Source organism: Salvelinus alpinus, chromosome 9 (assembly GCF_045679555.1).
Source record: "Salvelinus alpinus chromosome 9, SLU_Salpinus.1, whole genome shotgun sequence".
Taxonomy (NCBI): domain Eukaryota; kingdom Metazoa; phylum Chordata; class Actinopteri; order Salmoniformes; family Salmonidae; genus Salvelinus; species Salvelinus alpinus.
Window position 1 is genome coordinate 15155054 of NC_092094.1, and position 21746 is coordinate 15176799.

At 45.0% G+C, this 21746-nt stretch overlaps 1 pseudogene; it reads right to left on the bottom strand.

Moving 5' to 3' along the window:
* Positions 1–20440, bottom strand: part of LOC139584680 (cortactin-binding protein 2-like) — a 104438-nt pseudogene extending 83998 nt beyond the window's left edge.
* Between the last annotated feature and the right edge of the window lie 1306 nt (positions 20441–21746).

A 21746-nucleotide genomic window follows, 5' to 3' on the forward strand; every position in this document is an offset into this window, starting at 1 on the left:
ATAGTGACGTTACAGAGTGACGTTATAGAGAGATGGTATAGAGTGATGTTAGAGTGATGTTATAGAGTGATGTTATAGAGAGATGGTATAGAGTGATGTTACAGAATGATGTTATAGAGTGATGTTATAGAGAGATGGTATAGAGTGATGTTATAGTGATGTTATAGAGTGATGTTATAGAGTGATGTTATAGAGGGACGTTATAGAATGATGTTATAGAGAGATGTTATAGAGTGATGTTATAGAGTGATGTTATAGAGTGATGTTACAGAGTGATGTTATAGAGATGATGTTATAGTGATGTTATAGAGTGATGTTATAGAGTGATGTTATAGTGATGTTATAGAGTGATGTTATAGTGATGTTATAGTGACGTTATAGAGAGATGTTATAGAGTGATGTTACAGAATGATGTTATAGAGTGATTTTATAGAGTGATGTTATAGACAGATGTTACAGAGTGATGTTACAGAATGATGTTATAGAGTGATGTTATAGTGATGTTATAGAGTGACGGTATAGAGTGATGTTATAGTGATGTTATAGAGTGATGTTATAGTGATGTTATAGAGTGACGTTATAGAGAGATGGTATAGAGAGATGTTATAGTGACGTTACAGAGTGATGTTATAGAGTGGAAGAGAGAGGAGAGGGAGATGGATAGAAAGTGTAAGGGAGAGGGGATGGAGATGGATAGAAAGTGGAAGAGAGAGGAGAGGGAGATGGATAGAAAGTGGAAGAGAGAGGAGAGGGAGATTGATAGAAAGTGGAAGAGAGAGGAGAGGGAGATGGATAGAAAGTGGAAGGGAGAGGAGAGGGAGATGGATAGAAAGTGGAAGAGAGAGGAGAGGGAGATGGATAGAAAGTGGAAGAGAGAGGAGAGGGAGATGGATAGAAAGTGGAAGAGAGAGGAGAGGGAGATGGATAGAAAGTGGAAGAGAGAGGAGAGGTAGATGGATAGAAAGTGGAAGGGAGAGGAGAGGGAGATGGATAGAAAGTGGAAGAGAGAGGAGAGGGAGATGGATATAAAGTGGAAGAGAGAGAAGAGGGAGATGGATAGAAAGTGGAAGAGAGAGGAGAGGGAGATGGATAGTAAGTGGAAGAGAGAGGAGAGGGAGATGGATAGAAAGTGGAAGGGAGAGGAGAGGGAGATGGATAGAAAGTGGAAGAGAGAGGAGAGGGAGATGGATAGAAAGTGGAAGAGAGAGGAGAGGGAGATGGATAGAAAGTGGAAGAGAAACGAGAGGGAGATGGATAGAAAGTGGAAGAAAGAGGAGAGGGAGATTGATAGAATGTGGAAGAGAGAGGAGAGGGAGATGGATAGAAAGTGGAAGGGAGAGGAGAGGGAGATGGATAGAAAGTGGAAGAGAGAGGGGAGGGAGATGGATAGAAAGTGGAAGAGAGAGGAGAGGGAGATGGATAGAAAGTGGAAGAGAGAGGAGAGGGAGATGGATAGAAAGTGGAAGGGAGAGGAGAGGGAGATGGATAGAAAGTGGAAGAGAGAGGAGAGGGAGATGGATAGAAAGTGGAAGAGAGAGGAGAGGGAGATGGATAGAAAGTGGAAGAGAGAGGAGAGGGAGATGGATAGAAAGTGGAAGAGAGAGGAGAGGGAGATGGATAGAAAGTGGAAGGGAGAGGAGAGGGAGATGGATAGAAAGTGGAAGAGAGAGGAGAGGGAGATGGATAGAAAGTGGAAGAGAGAGGGGAGGGAGATGGATAGAAAGTGGAAGGGAGAGGGGAGGGAGATGGATAGAAAGTGGAAGAGAGAGGAGAGGGAGATGGATAGAAAGTGGAAGAGAGAGGAGAGGGAGATGGATAGAAAGTGGAGAGGAGAGAGGGAGAGGGAGATGGATAGAAAGTGGAGAGAGAAGTGGAAGAGAGAGGAGAGGGAGATGGAATAGAAGAAGTGGGAAGGAGAGAGGAGAGGGAGATGGATAGAAAGTGGAAGAGAGAGGAGAGGGAGATGGATAGAAAGTGGAAGAGAGAGGGGAGGGAGATGGATAGAAAGTGGAAGGGAGAGGAGAGGGAGATGGATAGAAAGTGGAAGGGAGAGGAGAGGGAGATGGATAGAAAGTGGAAGGGAGAGGAGAGGGAGATGGATAGAAAGTGGAAGAGAGAGGGGATGGAGATGGATAGAAAGTGGAAGAGAGAGGAGATGGAGATGGATAGAAAGTGGAAGAGAGAGGAGAGGGAGATGGATAGAAAGTGGAAGAGAGAGGAGAGGGAGATGGATAGAAAGTGGAAGAGAGAGGAGAGGGAGATGGATAGAAAGTGGAAGAGAGAGGAGAGGGAGATGGATAGAAAGTGGAAGAGAGAGGAGAGGGAGATGGATAGAAAGTGGAAGAGAGAGGAGAGGGAGATGGATAGAAAGTGGAAGAGAGAGGGGAGGGAGATGGATAGAAAGTGGAAGAGAGAGGAGAGGGAGATGGATAGAAAGTGGAAGAGAGAGGAGAGGGAGATTGATAGAAAGTGGAAGAGAGAGGAGAGGGAGATGGATAGAAAGTGGAAGAGAGAGGGGAGGGAGATGGATAGAAAGTGGAAGAGAGAGGGGAGGGAGATGGATAGAAAGTGGAAGGGAGAGGGGAGGGAGATGGATATAAAGTGGAAGAGAGAGGAGAGGGAGATGGATAGAAAGTGGAAGAGAGAGGAGAGGGAGATGGATAGAAAGTGGAAGAGAGAGGAGAGGGAGATGGATAGAAAGTGGAAGAGAGAGGAGAGGGAGATGGATAGAAAGTGGAAGAGAGAGGGGAGGGAGATGGATAGAAAGTGGAAGGGAGAGGGGAGGGAGATGGATAGAAAGTGGAAGAGAGAGGGGAGGGAGATGGACATGATAAACGACACAAACAGACAGATGAGAGACCGCCTGGCCACGCCCGCCTGCCTCTCTTGGACATGCGCTCTCAACTCCATGGTCTCCAGAGACTAACCTGTCTCTCAGCCTTAACCTGTCTCTCAGCCTGACAGGGCTTCAAATCCTCCCCCCTATCACAGTCAGAATAAATAAGCCCCCGAGGGACGTGGAGTGACGGGTGATCCCACTTCCTCTGATGTGGGGGGAGCTGGTACAATGAGTAGTCGGCTATTCAAAAGCTTTTACGATCAGAAGAGGCGATGTCAGTCAGCACTCAGCAGGGGTGTAACACCATCCAAAAATCTTCACGAGGGCTCTGTTGCTAGGCAGTAGGGGGGTCTGGTTGCTATGCAGACAGCAGAGTCGGGTGGTTGGATGGTTAGATGCTAATTTGCTAATGTGTGGCGGAGAGAGGAGGGTTAAAATAACTTAAGACCAGGGTAGACCTGCCGCTGTAGACACCCAGTCTGTCCATAAAGAGAGAGAGAGAGGAATTGTGGGAACAATTCCCAGCAACAGGCCTTAAATAGCAGAGATCATTAGATATAATGTGACACAAGAAACCACAGTTGCTTGGGGCATCCTGTTATTCCATGCATAACATCTGACTACACAATGGCTTAAGGATAAGGGTACCAAAGCATCTCCCTCATACAGGAGATCACATGCAGCTCTGTTGTTGAGAGCAAGGTTACGTCATGACCATGAACCAACCAAGTCAGCAGTGGGCAGAATGAATATAGGCCTAGGCTGCTGTACCCGTGCCCTGTTGGGATAGTTAGCCTGTAAAGATAATCTGTGAGATAATCACTGATCTAAGCGGATTGCATGGGTCAAATCAAGTACTCAACCATACAGTTTTCACCCATCCAGTCGTTACTGATCAGTAAAGTAAGTAACACAGGGAGGACTCTAAAATGATTCTACAGAAATGTGTTGGATTAATGTCGTTTTTGGTCACTGGCTGACATGCCGATGGAAGAAGTCCAAAAGTCTGCGGGTTTCTTCTCTTTACTCATCTTATTCAACTGTTGCACCTGCAACAAAGTCTGCGGGTTTCTTCTCTTTACTCATCTTATTCAACTGTTGCACCTGCAACAAAGACAGTTCAGATGTGCCAGTGCCTTTTAAACATCTTAACAAAATGTATCCACTCTTCGATCAAGTGGTTGAACAGTTCCTACTCTACTTTAGGACAAAACTCTGGTTGTTGACAGCTGATCACTGACAGACTGAGCCTCAGCCACCATAAGAATGGGAGGGCTATGCTGCTGCTGTACTTATCATGTGACTGGTCTCGTTTGGATAATCTGTTTACGGCCCCTTCTATTCTCCGGGGTGAAACCTGATAGCCTGGCTCAGCCAGCTTTAGCCACACGCTAATTAATTGACACCACCAAAGCCTATTAATAACGCCCAAGTGCCACAAACAAACTCAGATACCACTGTAATCTGTCTGGACAACATTTCAGAGGTCTGTACGAAATGTGTGACGATATTAGAGAGAGTGGGTGTAGGTTTGGGTCGTCTGGTGTACTGCAGCGTAGTTGGAAGAGAAGTATTGTCTATGTGTCTGATATCCATGGTGCTAGTCCGCAGCCAGCTGCTCTCCAGATGAAGCTTTTTTACGCTGTTCGTTCTGGCGATTTGAGGGGTTTTGTTATCCTGATCCTCTCTGACACACCATCCATCCTGCTTGAAAAGAGGAAGTGGGCCTCTCTCTCTCCCATATCCCCTCCCTTTTAGCATATTTTTCTTCTCTCTCTCTCTCTCTCTCTCAATTAAATTCAATTTAAGGGCTTTATTGGCATAGGAAACATATGTTACATTTGGCATGACGTAAGTAGATAATAACCAAAAGTGAAATAAACAACACAAATGTACAGTAAACATTACACTCACAGAAGTTCCAAAAGAATAAAGACATAAAATGTCATATTATGTGTATATATACAGTGTTGTAAGGATGTGCAAATAGTTAAAGTACAAAATGGAAAATAAATAAACATAAATATGGGTTGTATTTACAATGGTGTTTGTTCTTCACTGGTTGCCCTTTTCTTGTGGCAACAGGTCACAAATCGTACTGCTGTGATCAGGGAAAGGGGGATACCTAGTCAGTTGTATAGGGAAAGGGGGATACCTAGTCAGTTGCACAACTGAATGCATTCAAAAAATGTGTCTTTCGCATTTAACCCAACGCCTCTGAATCAGAGAAATGCGCTGCTTTAATCAACGTCATCAGCACAGTTGTTGTTAGGGGTTAACCTCCTTGCTCAAGAGAAGAACGGATTTTTCCACCTTGCCGGCTCAGCGATTCAAACCAGCGACCTTTCAGTTACTGGCCCAACGCTGCTAACCGCTAAGCTACCTTATCTCAGGGAGAACACCAGGGTCTTTGTGTTTGGTACAGTCAAAACGGCAGTAAAGAGGGCTTTTTTTTAGCAAGATGCCAGAGAGAAAGAGAGAGAGAGAGAGAGAGAGAGAGAGAGAGAGAGAGAGAGAGAGAGAGAGAGAGAGAGAGAGAGAGAGAGCGAGAGAGCGAGAGAGCGAGAGAGAGAGCGAGAGAGAGAGAGAATGAAAGGGATAGGGAGAGAGAGAGAGAGAGAGAGAGAGAGAGAGAGAGAGAGAGAGAGAGAGAGAGAGAGAGAGAGAGAGAGAGCGAGAGAGAGAGAGAGAGAGAGAGAGAGAGAGAGAGAGAGAGAGAGAGAGAGAGAGAGAGAGAATGAAAGGGATAGGGAGAGAGAGAGAGCGAGAGAGAGAATGAAAGGGATAGGGAGAGAGAGAGAGCGAGAGAGAGAGAATGAAAGGGATAGGGAGAGAGAGAGAGAGAGAGAGAGAGAGAGAGAGAGAGAGAGAGAGAGAGAGAGAGAGAGAGAGAGAGAGAGAGAGAGAGAGAGAGAGAGAGAGAGAGAGAGAGAGAGAATGAAAGGGATAGGGAGAGAGAGAGAGCGAGAAAGAGAATGAAAGGGATAGGGAGAGAGAGAGAGCGAGAGAGAGAATGAAAGGGATAGGGAGAGAGAGAGAGCGAGAGAGAGAGAGAATGAAAGGGACAGGGAGAGAAAAAGAGGGAATGAGAGATGGGTGTAGTATAATGTAGATCCAAACCAAGCACAGCTGCACAGCCTCTAAGGCAGGGTTTCCCAACTGGCGGCCTGCGGGCGGAAACTTGGCCCCCCAAGTTTTCTGAGCAAAACAAAATGTAATTGTTGGGCATAAAAGACTGTCAAAACACCAGGAAATCTGTTCCCAAGTATTCACCAGCATTATAGAGAGACGTGTGATCGTACACAAATAATACAAATGTATAATAATTGATTGGATTTATTTAGCACTTTTCTACCAACTGAGTCACTCAAAGCTCTTTAGGGGGAAACTCAGCTGCTCCACCACCATTGAGCTGCACCTTGGTGATGCACGGAGACCTTTCTGTGCCACAACACTCACCACACATCAGCTATCAGGTGGAGAGGTGAGGAGTGATATATGCCAATTAAGAATGAGGGGGATGATTAGATGGCCGTGATGGAATGTGGCCAGGTTGGGAATTGAGCCAGGACACCGGGGTGAACACCCCTACTCCTATAATAAGCGCCATGGCATTTTGAATGACCACAGAGACAGGACACCCGTTTTAACGTCCCATCCGAAAGACGGCACCCTACGCAGGACAATATTCACAAATGTAATCAAGGTTTGAAATTAGTATGTTTTAGTCAAATATTATATTTGTTTAGGCTTCTTGTGGTCAATTGGCAGTCTAAAAATATATTTTTTCATTATGTTCTGGCCATCTGCTCAATAAAAAATTGCCCCATGGCTGAATCTAGTTGATGATCCCTGCTCTAAGGCCAAGCAAGGAGAAGCAAGGAGAAGCAAGGAGAAGAAAAACAGAAAACACTGTTCAATGCCAGTCAGGTCGATAAGGACAAAAACGGACTACATCAAAGAAAAACGGCAATATCTACAAGCACATTTTTAGAGAATAGAGAACAATGAGCAGATTTCAATGTAATGTTCCAGAGGCTAAGAGAAAACAGAGAGATTGGCCTCTATCCTGTCTACAGCCCTGGTCTCAGAACTACTCAACTATCCCACATTAAGAAACCAATTAAAAAGTTTAAGAGGACAAGACAGCTGAAAGTGGAGCACTAGGCAAAACACACCGGTGCTGATTCTGACCTAAATACAGCAGAGAGAGAGAGAGAGAGAGGAAAAGACAGCGAGAGGGGGAGAGAGAGAGAGAGAGCGAGAGAGAGAGAGGGAGAGAGGAGAGAGAGAGGAAAAGACAACTAGAGGGGGAGAGAGAGAGAGAGAGAGAGAGAGAGAGAGAGAGAGAGAGAGAGAGGAGGAAAGAGAGAGTGAGAGAGAGCGAGGAGAGAGAGAGAGAGAGAGAGAGAGAGAGAGAGGGAGAGAGAGAGAGAGAGAGAGAGAGAGAGAGAGAGAGAGAGAGAGAGAGAGAGAGAGAGAGAGACAGAGAGAGAGAGAGGAAAAGACAGCGAGAGGGGGAGAAAGAGAGGGGGGGAGAGAGAGAGGGAGAGAGAGAGAGAGAGAGAGAGAGAGAGAGAGAGAGAGAGAGAGAGAGAGAGAGAGAGAGAGAGAGAGAGAGAGAGAGAGAGAGAGAGGGAGAGAGAGAGAGAGAGAGAGAGAGAGAGAGAGAGAGAGAGAGAGAGAGAGAGAGAGAGAGAGAGAGAGAGGAAAGAGAGAGTGAGGGAGGGAGAGCGAGAGGGGGGAGAGAGAGAGAGAGACAGTGAGAGAGCGAGAGAGTGTGAGAGAGAGAGAGAGCGAGAGATAGCGAGAGAGAGAGCGAGAGAGGGAAAGAGAGAGAGAGCGAGAGAGAGCAAGAGAGAGAGTTAGACAGAGAGCGCGTGAGAGAGAGAGCAAGAGAGACAGATCGAGAGAGAGCGAGAGAGAGAGAGAGAGAGAGAGAGAGAGAGAGAGAGAGAGAGAGAGAGAGAGAGAGAGAGAGAGAGAGAGAGAGAGAGAGAGAGAGAGAGAGAGAGAGAGAGCGAGAGAGCGAGAGAGAGAGAGAGCAAGAGCGAGAGAGCGAGAGAGAGAGAGAGCAAGAGCGAGAGAGTGAGAGAGAGAGAGCAAGAGAGCGAGAGAGAGAGAGAATGAGCGAGAGAGCAAGAGCGAGAGAGACAGAGCAAGAGACAGAGCGAGAGAGACAGAGCGAGAGAGACAGAGCGAGAGAGAGAGCGAGAGAGAGAGAGAGAGAGAGAGAGAGAGAGAGAGAGAGAGAGAGAGAGAGAGAGAGAGAGAGAGAGAGAGAGAGAGAGAGAGAGAGAGAGAGAGAGAGAAAGAAAGAGAGCGAGAGTCTTGAAAGGTTGTTTCAGAAATAACTTGCTACTTAGCCCCGAGGAGGACACCTAGTAACCCCAATGCAAACTGGCTCCACTTTAACCACATCATCGATCACATCTGTACCACAACCTCATCCCTCATCCATCCACATACAGTAACCTTGTCATCCACAATGTAAAACCTCATCTGTACCACAACCTCATCCCTCATCCATCCACATACAGTAACCTTGTCATCCACAATGTAAAACCTCATCTGTACCACAACCTCATCCCTCATCCCTCATCCATCCACATACAGTAACCTTGTCATCCACAATGTAAAACCTCATCTGTTCACATAACCTCGTCCACATTCTCTACATGCCATGATCTGAAATCTCATCCACGTTGAGAACGTAGTGAGTAGCACACCTGCAGGTCTGCTTAGTTCAACACTCATTACATGTTTACTACAGTGGGATGACAGCTCACTGAGCTACAAGCCCTGTCTGAGTAATGCCACACGGCCACAATACCATTTCTAGTATAAACATGACAGAACTGTGTTAGAGCCACGTAGTTCAAAACACAGAGAACTGAGTCCAAGACAACAATATGTGTACACAACTATCAACCATATCTCACACAAGTAAACACTGTAGTAGATGCTGAATGTGTGTGTGTGTGTGTGTGTGTGTGTGTGTGTGTGTGTGTGTGTGTGTGTGTGTGTGTGTGTGTGTGTGTGTGTGTGTGTGTGTGTGTGTGTGTGTGTGTGTGTGTGTGTGTGTGTGTGTGTGAGATCCAGACTCACCCTCAGGGCTTCTATGACCAGGTCCCGGGCCTCCAGCTCCCCCTCCATGATGCTGAGCAGGGTCAGGAGCTCCGGCTTGCTCAGATTATCCATGTTAAACTCACATTTCTACAACACACACAAATAAATAAATCTTACTTATCACATATTAACAGTGAGAGATGTATTAAAAAAGTATTTTTAATTGTAACTGATACACACATTTTTCTCCAGACAACATTATAATCTCTTCTTTGAAAATACTCATAAATATACATTTTTGTAATCAAATCCAAGGGAAATGACAAAGGTTTTGGCAAAGAAGGACATGAAACTTCAGAGCACCAACTTACTGCAAACTGCATCAACAGCAACAAAACAGTAGAGTTAGAAATGTGCATGATGACTAACAACACTCCTCAGATGGGTCTCATTAAGGTTTGTTATAATGAAGCTGAATGTCTGGCTGTACATTGAGGCCATTAAGGTCGAACTACATTTATTCACATCATTAAAAGCTGATTTGGCCATTTGGACCCGCAGGGACAACGGACGGACGAATTGGGAAGGAGGATAGTGGTAATTGTGAGTGACCAGACCCATTTGGACCCGCAGGGACAACGGACGGACGAATTGGGAAGGAGGATAGTGGTAATTGTGAGTGACCAGACCCATTTGGACCCGCAGGGACAACGGACGGACGAATTGGGAAGGAGGATAGTGGTAATTGGGAAGGAGGATAGTGGTAATTGGGAAGGAGGATAGTGGTAATTGGGAAGGAGGATAGTGGTAATTGGGAAGGAGGATAGTGGTAATTGGGAAGGAGGATAGTGGTAATTGGGAAGGAGGATAGTGGTAATTGGGAAGGAGGATAGTGGTAATTGGGAAGGAGGATAGTGGTAATTGGGAAGGAGGATAGTGGTAATTGGGAAGGAGGATAGTGGTAATTGGGAAGGAGGATAGTGGTAATTGGGAAGGAGGATAGTGGTAATTGTGAGTGACCAGACCACTTTCTGCTTTTGCGTCATCAATCAATGAAAAGCTTTTCCAACCTCTCTGAGAAATGGATGGCTATACATTCCTGGGTTTACCAGTAGAGTGTTTGGCGAGGAGAGAGAACATTGGAACGGTGGCTGCTCCTGGTTAGTCTACATTCCATGTGTCACGCTCTGACTTTAGTTATATTTGTTTTCGTTTTCTTTATTATTTGGTTAGGTCAGGGTGTGACAAGGGTGGTTTGTTTAGTTTTTGTCTTGTCTAGGGTTTTTTGTCTTGTCTACGTTTCGTTTGGAGGTTTATTGTTTTGTTGGCGACATCGTTAATAAAGAAGTATGTACGCTCACAACGCTGCACTTTGGTCCACTCTTCCTTCAACAGACGATCATGACAGAACTACCCACCAAAAGAGGACTAAGCAGCGTGGTTACCGGGAGAGTTGGGCATGGGAGGAAATCCTGGACGGCAAGGGACCCTGGGTACAGACGGGAGAATATCGCCGTCCTAAAGAGGAGCTGGAGGCAGCTAAGGCGGAGCGGCGACGCTACGAGGAGGCGTGCACGAGAGGCAGCCCCAGAATCTTTTTTGGGGGAGGCACACGGGGAGATTGGCGGAGTCAGGTCATAGACCTGAGCCAACTCCTTGTGTTTGCCGTGGGGAGAGAGTGACTGGGCAGGCACCGTGTTATGCGGTGACGCGCACGGTGTCCCCAGTGCGCACTCATAGCCCGGTGTGCTACATCGCAGCTCCTCGCATCGGCCGGGCTAGAGTGGGCATCGAGCCAGGAGGGATGGTGCCGGCTCAGCGCATCTGGCCTCCAGTGCGTCTCCTCGGCCCGGGTTATCCTGCGCCAGCCCTACGCACGGTGTCACCGGTTCGCCAACACAGCCCAGTGCGGCCTGTTCCAACTCCCCGCACTTGCCGGGCTACAGGGGGGATCCAGCCAGGACGAGTTGTGCTAGCTCTGCGCTCGAGGCCGCCGATGCGCCTCCACAGCCCAGTGCATCCAGTGCCTCGGCTAAGGAAGAGGCCTCCTGCATGTCTCCCCAGCCTGGTGAGTCCTGTGCCTGTGCTAAGCCCTAACCCTCCTGCATGTCTCCCCAGCCTGGTGAGTCCTGTGCCTGCTCCCAGAGCCAGGCCTCCTGTGTGTCTCTCCACTCCAGTGGTGATCCATGGCACGAAGCCTCCAGTGATGATCCATGGCACGAAGCCTCCAGCGATGATCCATGGCACGAAGCCTCCAGTGATGATCCAATGGCAAGAAGCCTCCAGTGATGATCCATGGCAAGAAGCCTCCAGTGATGATCCATGGCACGAAGCCTCCAGTGAGGATCCATGGCACGAATCCTCCAGTGATGATCCATGGCAAGAAGCCTCCAGTGGTGATCCATGGCACGAAGCCTCCAGTGATGATCCATGGCACGAAGCCTCCAGCGATGATCCATGGCACGAAGCCTCCAGTGATGATCCATGGCAAGAAGCCTCCAGTGATGATCCATGGCAAGAAGCCTCTAGGGGTGAGACATGGCACGAAGCCTCCAATGGGGGTCTCCAGTCCGGAGCCTCCAGCAACGGCCTCCAGCCCGGAGCCTCCAGAGACGGCCTCCAGAGTCGCCCTCCAGCCCGGAGCCTCCAGAGTCGCCCTCCAGTCCGGAGCCTCCAGAGTCGCTCCCCAGTCCGGGGTCGGCGGCGCCACCTAAGTGGGCACCACCTAAGTGGGCCAAGCCAGAGGTGGAGCGGGGTCTACGTCCCTCACCAGAGCCGCCACCAAGGGGGAAATGCCCACCCAGACCCTCCCATACGGTATAGGTTTAGGTTTGCGGCCGGGAGTCCGCACCTTTGGGGGGGGGGGGTACTGTCACGCCCTGACTTTAGTTATATTTGTTTTCTTTATTATTTGGTTAGGTCAGGGTGTGACATGGGTGGTTTGTTTAGTTTTGTCTTGTCTAGGGTTTTTTGTTTATCTATGGGGATTTTGTATTGTCTAGGGGAATGTAGGTTTATGGTGGCCTGAATTGGTTCCCAATCAGAGACAGCTGTTTATCGTTGTCTCTGATTGGGGATCCTATTTAGGTTGCCATTTTTCCATTTTGGTTTTGTGGGTAGTTGTCCATGTTTAGTTGCCTGTGAGCACTACGTTGGCGTCACGTTTCGTTTGGAGGTTTATTGTTTTGTTGGCGACATCGTTAATAAAGAAGTATGTACGCTTACAACGCTGCGCCTTGGTCCACTCTTCCTTCAACAGACGATCGTGACACCATGATAGAGACGACAGTATCAAACTGACTGACAGATGACAGACTGACGACTCGTTGTTCTGATTGAATAAGACTAACTTGTCTGTCATCCTCCTTGCACAACTTAAGATGATATTGGGAGCTTAACTAAATTCATATAGGTGTACAATGAAAATGATGCAACCTCACAGGCTGAGAGATGCACTGAGATGCACTCAGCTGAGCTTTTGTTTTTGCACAGCTATTTGTTCAATGAAACAATAAACGGAAATAAAATCTGGAGAGGGAGGGAGAGACGAACTCCTAGCCTCTAGTCACAAGCGTTCTATTTTATCTCTGCTAAGGTAGATGCGTTTGTACCTGTTCAATATGGTGACATTCAATCACCCTGCCACAGATACGTGATTGTCTATCATAATTCTGAATCCCTGCCATGTTCATCATCGATCCAGCAGCCTCCTTCATAAAGATCCATTAAATCACAGACAGAATATATAACCTATGAAACCAGCCTGGTCTTTCAGCAGGCTGCTGGAGTTCAAAGTGTTCCTAAATACTAGGCGTTCAAATACTGTGTCTGGATGACAAGACATCGTAAGACTCTAATGGCTTGAGATACCGGTATGTCAACTTTTGTGTAAATTATAGGCCAAAAATGTATACAGGTTTTATTTAGTCTAATATAGATCTGTAAAATAATTTTAGTCGTGCAAGCAAGTAAACCAGTAAGATTGAAGCCCTTAGAAAGTATGGCAATCTATTTCCTTCAGAACAGCCCCAACCAAGCCAGGATGGGGTTAAAAGTGAAGAATCCAGCGATTGATTCACTCTGTTTCAAGCTTTCAAATTAATTCCCAACCCCTACGCACCATTCTCCCCCTGCTGTGCTGCTGCCAGTGAGCCATTTGGAGAATTGAAAGTCTTCGAAGGCTTGCATGACACTATCCCAACCAAAGCCTGTACGGGCTTCTGTCATGTGGGCCTCCGGTCTTCGTCAATGTACTCGGGTGGCATTTCTCCCTCCTGCATTTCTGCACAGTGAGCAGGTGAGGGAAGCTAAGGCTAATTTGTTCCAAGAGCCGTGAGTTAAGTTCCAAATGGTAGCCTATTCCCTATATAGTGCACTACTTTTGACCAGGGCCCTAGTAGTTCACTACATAAGGAATAGGGGGTCATTTGGGAAGCAGACGTGGTGTGCTGTGCTGCCTGCAAAGGGCAGGAGCCTGGCTAGTATTCAGCTAACTCCTCACTGTACTGGAGTTAATCAGGACTATGTCACTTCCCATTGGGACACACTGAAGAGGACAAGACTGAAGACCAGCTTCAAGCTTTAAGGCCTCAAGTGTTTTTGTTACATTGGAAAATGTTACTGCATATGCTTAGAAACTAGGGCTGTGACGATACCAGTATCGCTGACCAGTGTGGCCCTACCACCACCATTCATCAACCTCTGACCCCTCTCTAAACCAAGTGAACCGGTCCTCAAGGGCCCTTCAGAAAAGAAACTCCCTGACCGAGGGCCAACAAAAGAGGGTGCTGCAGGCAGGACTCTATAATGCCACTAAATATTTTGCTGTGCCACCAGGAGTTGTACTTTGGGAGCACAATGAGCATAGAAAAAATTATTACAGATAATAATTGTTGTAATGATAAGGCTTCGCTGTACCATTGTTTCCGAGTCCCTAGAGAAAAAGGAGAGTGCATATTCGTTAGCATCATGGTTGCACCATTACTACAGAGAAAACGGCTTGCTTCTAGCCCAAACAGGTCAAAAGATCTGACCCATATTACTGGAGAGGACGGATGGTTGGTTGATGTGCTGTCCTCGAGGCACCTGTTCAGCTGAACGCTGAGTGTAAACTAGCCTGCGGGCCGTTAAAGCAAGGGAAGGAGTGCAGTGTGCACTGATCGCGCTCAGTAGAGCTGGGCTGGCGGGCTGGCTGGCTTGGCTGACACGGTACTCTGAGCTATGCCAGCTGAATCACTGAAATTAAGACCAATTTAGAAACGTCTCCGGTGTACATACCCCCTCCCCCTCTCCTTCTCGCACTCTGCTCTATCTCTGGCCTCCTTCCTTACATCTCTCTCTTGCTTTCTTTCTGCCCCCTTCCATTACTTTCTTACTTTCTCTTGCTTTTCTTGCCTTCTGAGTCATTTCATGTCATTTCAGCAAGCCATGACACCCACCATCTCAGATTGTTCTGAAATCGTTCCTGTAGTTGGAAACAGTTAAGATTGGCATTCCTGAAACATCATTTTGTTGAAATTTAAGCTAATTAATTACACCCAAATTGGCCATTTTAATTTATAGGATTCAGATCCTATTCAATAAATATATTACCCAACATCAGATTTGTACCAAACATCTTCCTACCAATGAGTAAGACATTTTTTGTCAAAAACCACCAACGGACCCTCCACACCCCACACCAATCCCACCCCAGCAACCAATATACAGTATCAGCTCTCTATGTTTGACAAGTATAGTATAAAGCTGTGGCTTGGAGTATTGCTTCTTCATACTATGTAATATATTCCCTGTGAATCTGGTGATGTTTTTTTCGCCCTGTTCAGAGAAATTTGTCATTGAAGTTGCTTGCATTATTTACCATAAAGAAGTGTGGAAGTACCCGATTTTGACCACTGGATGCCTCTGTTCCTGCTATACCGCCACACTCTATTATCCATTTTAGTGTGCTACTTTGGGTAGAAAACCAATAGATTTAGCTCATGATGAAAATAAACTGTGCAGTCATCCTCACAAGTCAAGTTAGTCCTCCATGAAAGCAATTAAGTTTATCCGTCTCTTAGCAACCTAATACTTCAACCCAACTCCCCTTGAATAGTCCAACAAGTGGCAGCTCTCTGAGAGGGCTATCACTTTGACTTTTCCTACAAGCCCAAAACTTTGATGGAGAAATGGGCTAGGGACTACCCTAACAAAACAATACATTGCATGGCAGTATTGTGTTTTTCAACAAAAATAAATATCATGAATCAGCTCTATATACAGTATATATTATGATATTTACCATTAAACCCAACCCAATACCATTACCATTGTAAAACACTATACAGTGTGTGTTGGGACTTTTACTATTGAAGACAATAACATGGAAACCATTATAACTGCAGTAGCCCAATGGTTTGCTTGTTCACCAAAATCAAAAGTAACAGTCAGTATCTGGTGTGGCCACCAGCTGCATTAAGTACTGCCAGTTCTTTCTGTGAGATGTTAGCCCACTCTTCCACCAAGGCACCTGCAAGTTCCCGGACATTTCTGGGCGGGAATGGCCCTAGCCCTCACCCTCTGATCCAACAGGTCCCAGACGTGCTCAATGGGATTGAGATCTGGGCTCTTCGCTGGCCATGGCAGAACCCTAACCCTCTTTAGTGTCCTAAGTTTTCATAACTGTGACCTTAATTGCCTACCGTCTTTAAGCTGTTAGTGTCTTAACGACCGTTCCACTGGTGCATGTTCATTCATTGTTTATGGTTCATTGAACAAGCATGGGAAACAGTGTTTAAAGCATTTACAATGAAGATCTGTGAAGTTATTTGGCTTTTACGAATTATCTTCGAAAAACAGGGTCCTGAAAAAGGGACGTTTCTTTTTTTGCTGAGTTTATGTGAAAATTGCACATTTCTATGTTAGATAGAGGAATATAAGTGTTTCCAATGAAATCATCGGTGTACATCATGTGATTTAAACCAATTATGAGAAGGCAATGCCTACTAATTGCCTACTAATTGTCTACTAATTTGAATTGTGAGGACTTGAATTGTGAGGGCGATCACACAATTTACTTTCATCATGTGCCAAATGTATTGGTTTTCGACCCAAAGTTGCAAAGGAAATGTTGCACTCTTAAGTGGTAATGCCCGAGAAGCCGGTGTTTGGAGGATATATTGGCATGCGTGTTGTTAGGCCCAAGACAAATTCGAGGGCTGGAAAACTGTGCCAATATATCCTCCTAACACCGGCTTCGAGTGCATTATCACTTTTATACAACGGGTTACCAACATATTCAAATAATGATTGACATATTTTCATTAAAAAACGTTATTTGGATTAATTTATTCATACTATTTCATCCTTCCACAAGACATAGTCCCGACCCAAATCTAGGGTTGCTAGAGACGCCAGTCGTTCAGTCTTTTTGTTCTGTATCAATGGACGTGATCCAGTCGTTCGATCTAAATGTTCCATTGCCATGCTGCCTGGCAACGTTCTTATCCCTTGCTTGCTAGATAGCCAACTATGGCTAACTTACAGTCACGCCAAAAAGTGCAGCCAGAATAACAGCAAAGTAGCTTAATTTGCATATGTTTAAGCTGTTTTCTAGTGACATTTATTTGGATACATCCATAACAATGAGCTAATGAGGTGCAATTTTGCCTGGCATAGAAAATGTGCTCACTTGTCAGGACACTGTTGTTCAGAGGAGCTAGCCAACAACACAGCTACAGTAACAAAATCACTTCAAACTCAAATCAAATCTTATTAGTCACATGCGCCGATTACAACAGTGAAATGCTTACTTACGAGCCCCCAACCAACAATGAAGTTTGTTAAAATACGGACAAGAATAAGAGATAAAAGTAACAAGTAATTAAAGCGCAGCAGTAAAACAACAATAGCGAGACTATATACAGGGGGGTACAGGTACAGAGTCAATGTGCGGGGGCACCGGTTAGTTGAGGTAGTATGTACACGTAGGTAGAGATATTGAAGTGAGTATGCATAGATGACAACAACAGAGAGTAGCAGCGGTGTAAAGACGGGGGGCAGGGGGCAATGCAAATAGGCTGGGTAGCCATTTGATTAGATGTTCTGGAGTCTTATGGCTTCGGGGTAGAATCTGTTTAAAAGTGTCTTGGACCAAGACTTGGCGCTCCGGTCCCGCTTCCCGTGCGGTAGCAGAACTGAAAAGCTGGAAAGACTGCAAATTAGCTGCGTTTCGTTTTACCTTCTTTCAATAAATGTTTTTTTGTATATATCCATTCAAATTATGCCAGCTGATTCATGATTTCGACTGGCTGAGAAACGCTGCCTGTCTGTCTCATCCTGACTCCCGACACGTTCATTACTATGGGACAGCAGGAGATTGAATTTGAATATTGAAACAATGTTGTAAATGTCGGAGAGACAGAGGTTTATTCAAAGGTTTATTCAAATCTCCACTGTTGAAAACTAGATGTTAGTCTAAAAGAAATGTGAGATAATGTCAAGATGCTTTTTATAGTGGATATCAAATTTATAAATTGCCTGGCTGGGCTGATGAGACAGTGGATTGCGCAGTCAGATGGAACAGAGTAAATAGGCATTTTAACGTCATAGATTTAGCCGGTGGCAACTGGTGGAATAGACACCGTCTGGAATGCGGTTATAACCAATCAGTATTCAGGATTAGACCCACCCGTTGTATAATATGTAATAAACACAAGAGACCAGTAAAATTGATAAAATGGTGAGATGGGATAGCAGGAACAGCAAATCAAATCAAATCTAATTTTATTTGTCACATGCTTTGTAAACAACAGGTGTAGACTAACAGTGAAATGCTTACTTGCGGGCCCTTCCCAACAATACAGAAAAAAAGAGAAATAATATAAAAATAATAACACAAGGAATAAATACACAATGAGAAATGATAACTTGGCTATATACACGGGGTACCAGTACAGAGTAGATTTGTGCAGGGGTACAATTACATTACATAGTACAGAGAATCAATACTCCAAACCACATCTTCATACTACTTGTGAAACATAGAACTGATTCTGTATTGCCCCCCCCCCCCCCCCCCCCACGCTGCTGCTACTCTCTGTTATTATCTTTGCATAGCCACTTTAATAACTCTACCTACATGTAAATAATTACCTAAATTACCTCGACACCGGTGCCCCCGCACATTGACACATTGACTCTGTACCGGTACCCCCTGTATATAGCCCCGCTATTGTTATTTACTCCTGCTCGTTAATTATTTGTTATTCCTATCTATTACTTTTTTGGGGCATTTTCTTAAAACTGAATTGTTGGTTAGGGGCTTGTAAGTAAGCATTTCACTGTAAGGTCTACACCTGTTGTATTTGGTGCATGTGACAAATAAAATGTGATTTGATTTGATTGGTGTGGGGTGTCCGTAGGTGGGTTTAATTTTTTTGTCTTACTCATTGGTAGGAAGAAGTTTGGTCCAAATCGGATGTTGGGTACTATATTTATTGAATATTATCTAAATCCTATAAATTAAAATGGCCAATTTTGGTGCAATCAACAACAACAAAAAGTACAACTAACAACACAACCGATTTCAGAACAATCTGAGATGGTAGGTGTGGAAACTCCTCTTTCTTGTGCTTTTTGAGGTGGAACGACCCTTGTTCTTCTACCACCACCCACATCTCTTCTCTTCTCCCCATTTCAACAGCTACCTGCCTGTCTCGCTCCCCCCACCCCAAGGGGATCTTCCAGTCAATATTTTCAATAGCCTTTGAACCTCAAACCCAGAACAGTTATTGTATTTCCTGTGCCCTATAAGAATATGCAAATGCTTTAGAAATGCTCAATTACATATAAACATATATAGAATAGGCTTAGTTCATGGTAAAATCAAGTGGCTAATTGGAGACTGGCCAGCCCAGTGCCTATTCTGCATGAATTGACTGACTGGTCGATAGACAGCAATGGTCTGACTGAACAGAGCACATGGAACCATCCAAGCATACCACGACCAGGGAAAGGTTCCACGGACCCCTCCCGCGGTGCAAATATTGATTAATTTGCACAGAGGGGTAGCAAGCTGTTGCCCTGGCACATATGTTGTAACCTGCCTGTCTGCGAGACGAGGGGCCAGTGTGAGAAGTCCCAGATAGATGAGTGTAAACAAGTGCAACTCAGCCTGATTAGTCAGGAGACTGCAGACAAACAAACACTTTCACTAAGATTCAACATTTCTAATACTGTTCTATTGGTCACAGGTCAAATCTAAAGTATTAGTAGGCCTACAGAATACGGAAAAGTTTTTTTGACTGCAAATAGCCTATGCTTTATGTTCAGACAAGTGCTGCTGAATATTGGATTGTAGTGGTTTGGTTTGGGGGTCCTCATAGGATAGCCTATATATAGGCCTTCTTTCTTTTCTAACCATAAAGGCAATATTTTTCAAACGCTAATTTGCATGTAGGCTACATCAGATAACAATATATTCACATTAAAGCCACAATGACACAAAGCACAAACCAACCATTAACGTATTTTGTTTCACCTTAGAGCGTTGATGTATAGAGAAGAATTACAGCATTGTGCATTGAACAGCCATCTCAAAAGCAGCGCCCTATCTCGTAGCCTATTCAGAAGACGAGCCAGCGCAAACCTATAGCCTAAATTGTGTTTCAAATGTAAGTAGCCTACACATTGAAACCACAGTTGCAACCACATTGTAACAACTGTATTACAACACCGCAAATCAGTGCTTTATAGCCAACTACGCTTCCCCATATCGGCCGTGCCAACAGACTGAGCTTTTTGAGGTGTGAGAAATATATTAACCCAATTCCTTTGATTTTAATTCTCATAACAGACTTGGATCATATGTATATAGTCTATTTTGGGAAAAAATCTGAGAACCTTTGTTTTGCTGTTCGCTACATTGTCACAAGAATAACATATTGCTGTTGCTTCAAGATGAACACTCAGGTTCATAGAGAAATGCACCGTCTTTCTGTATTCATTAATCCTGTGCCCGGTGCCTTTATTCCAAAACGAATCATGCAAATATAGAAACATATAGACCTGGCTATAATATAAAAAGGTCTTACCGCTTCGACACTTTCAAGCACTGTTGTTGCCAGTGTTTGTATCGGAGGACGCTGTTCCCCGCTCGCTCCCTCCGACGCCATCTTCCTACTGTAGCGGTCTGCTGGAGTGAGGGCAACACACAGAACATAAAATAACGCATTCGGTACCACTTTAACTACTACGCTGCTGAATGCAAATATCGCATACGACTGTAGCCATCAAACTGTAAAAACACGCGAGAGAAAAATGTGTCTCCGCGGATGAGACTAGTCTAGACTAGACCGGTCCATGGCATTTCGGGGAGCGCAGGTTGGTTAAGGGCAGTAGGCGTGGACCCTAGGCGTATTCCAGATGAGAATGCGTTCTCAATTTGAAAGGAGGTGCGTTGCGCGGTGGCTAAAGAGTGACAAAAATATTTGTGGTGGGGACAAGTGTAGCCAAGGCTGTGTCCTATTTCTGCCTAAACCCACCGTGCCAAGACTTACAACCTAGGCTACCTATTACCCTTCCTATGACTGTGTGGAATCGGTGGATGTGTGAATAACATAACCTGATGAAGGATGGTCTTCATGTTGTGTTGTCATGAATTATATTAACATGCTGACAGTCAGAGTAACAGTTTCGCCTATTGGGATAACGTATGCCTAAGAATGCACCATAGATACAGTAGCCTATATCATTCACTGTTTTGTATAATTATATAATTAAATCAAATATTCCAAGTGCATAATGTCAGCTAAAATATCCAGGATATACATCTTTTTTTTACAGCTTATATTTTCCTGCAATTTTTACCTCATAGCCTAAACGTTTTTATTAAATATAGGCCCAAAGACCTATAGGCTTGTAATCTAGATCTGCGGCCTGAGATATGCCTTTGGATCGATAGATCATGTATCATTTCTGTCACCATATATTTCAATGCTGTCAATAATGGCTCTCCAGTCTCGACAGATGATCGACCATGGATATGAATGAATTATACTGGGGTTTCCAGATGTACCATTTAGGATTACAGAGTTGATCCCTGCTGCCTGGTTATTTATTGCCTTGATACACTATTTGGGTCAAATAGCATTGCGATGATGTACAGTAGGCCTGCGATAAATACTGACGGGCGCTTGTGTTTGGACTGTTTTATAGCTGGTGCCATTGCTGCTTTGAAATGACAAGCACAGTGGAATACCTTGGTGACGTCACATCCACAGTGTGTCCCATTTCTCTGTTCCACAGACTCTCTTAGCTTCATACTTTATGTCATAGTTTGAATTAAGTATGTATAGTACAGTACTGTGTTGTTTCAATTACCACACCTACAGGTGTAATCAAAGTGGACAGCTGCCAGTCAGTCTGTGCGCTGTTAATTTATGATGTGGCCCAGGCCCTTGGCTCGCAGACATAGCCTATTATTGTCCTGGCTCCTGTCATGCGTCAAATCCAAAACTCATGTCTAAATCAGATGCAGATCGCTGGACATTGCTGGAGATGTCATGCAGAGATCACCTTTTCCATCCATCCCCTTTCTCCATCATGGAGCTGAAGGGAAACGTGTCATTAGTTGGAGATTATGGGGACTGTTTGGATGAACGGGGCTCAGTGCCTTCAGAAAGTATTTACACCCCTTGACTTTTCCACATGTTTGTGTTAAAGCCTGAATTCAAAATGTATTACACTTAGATTTTGTTTTGTCACTGGCCTACACACAATACCCTATCATGTTAAAGTGGAATTATGTTTTTCGAAACGTTTACAAATGAGTTATAATTGAAATCTGAAATGTATT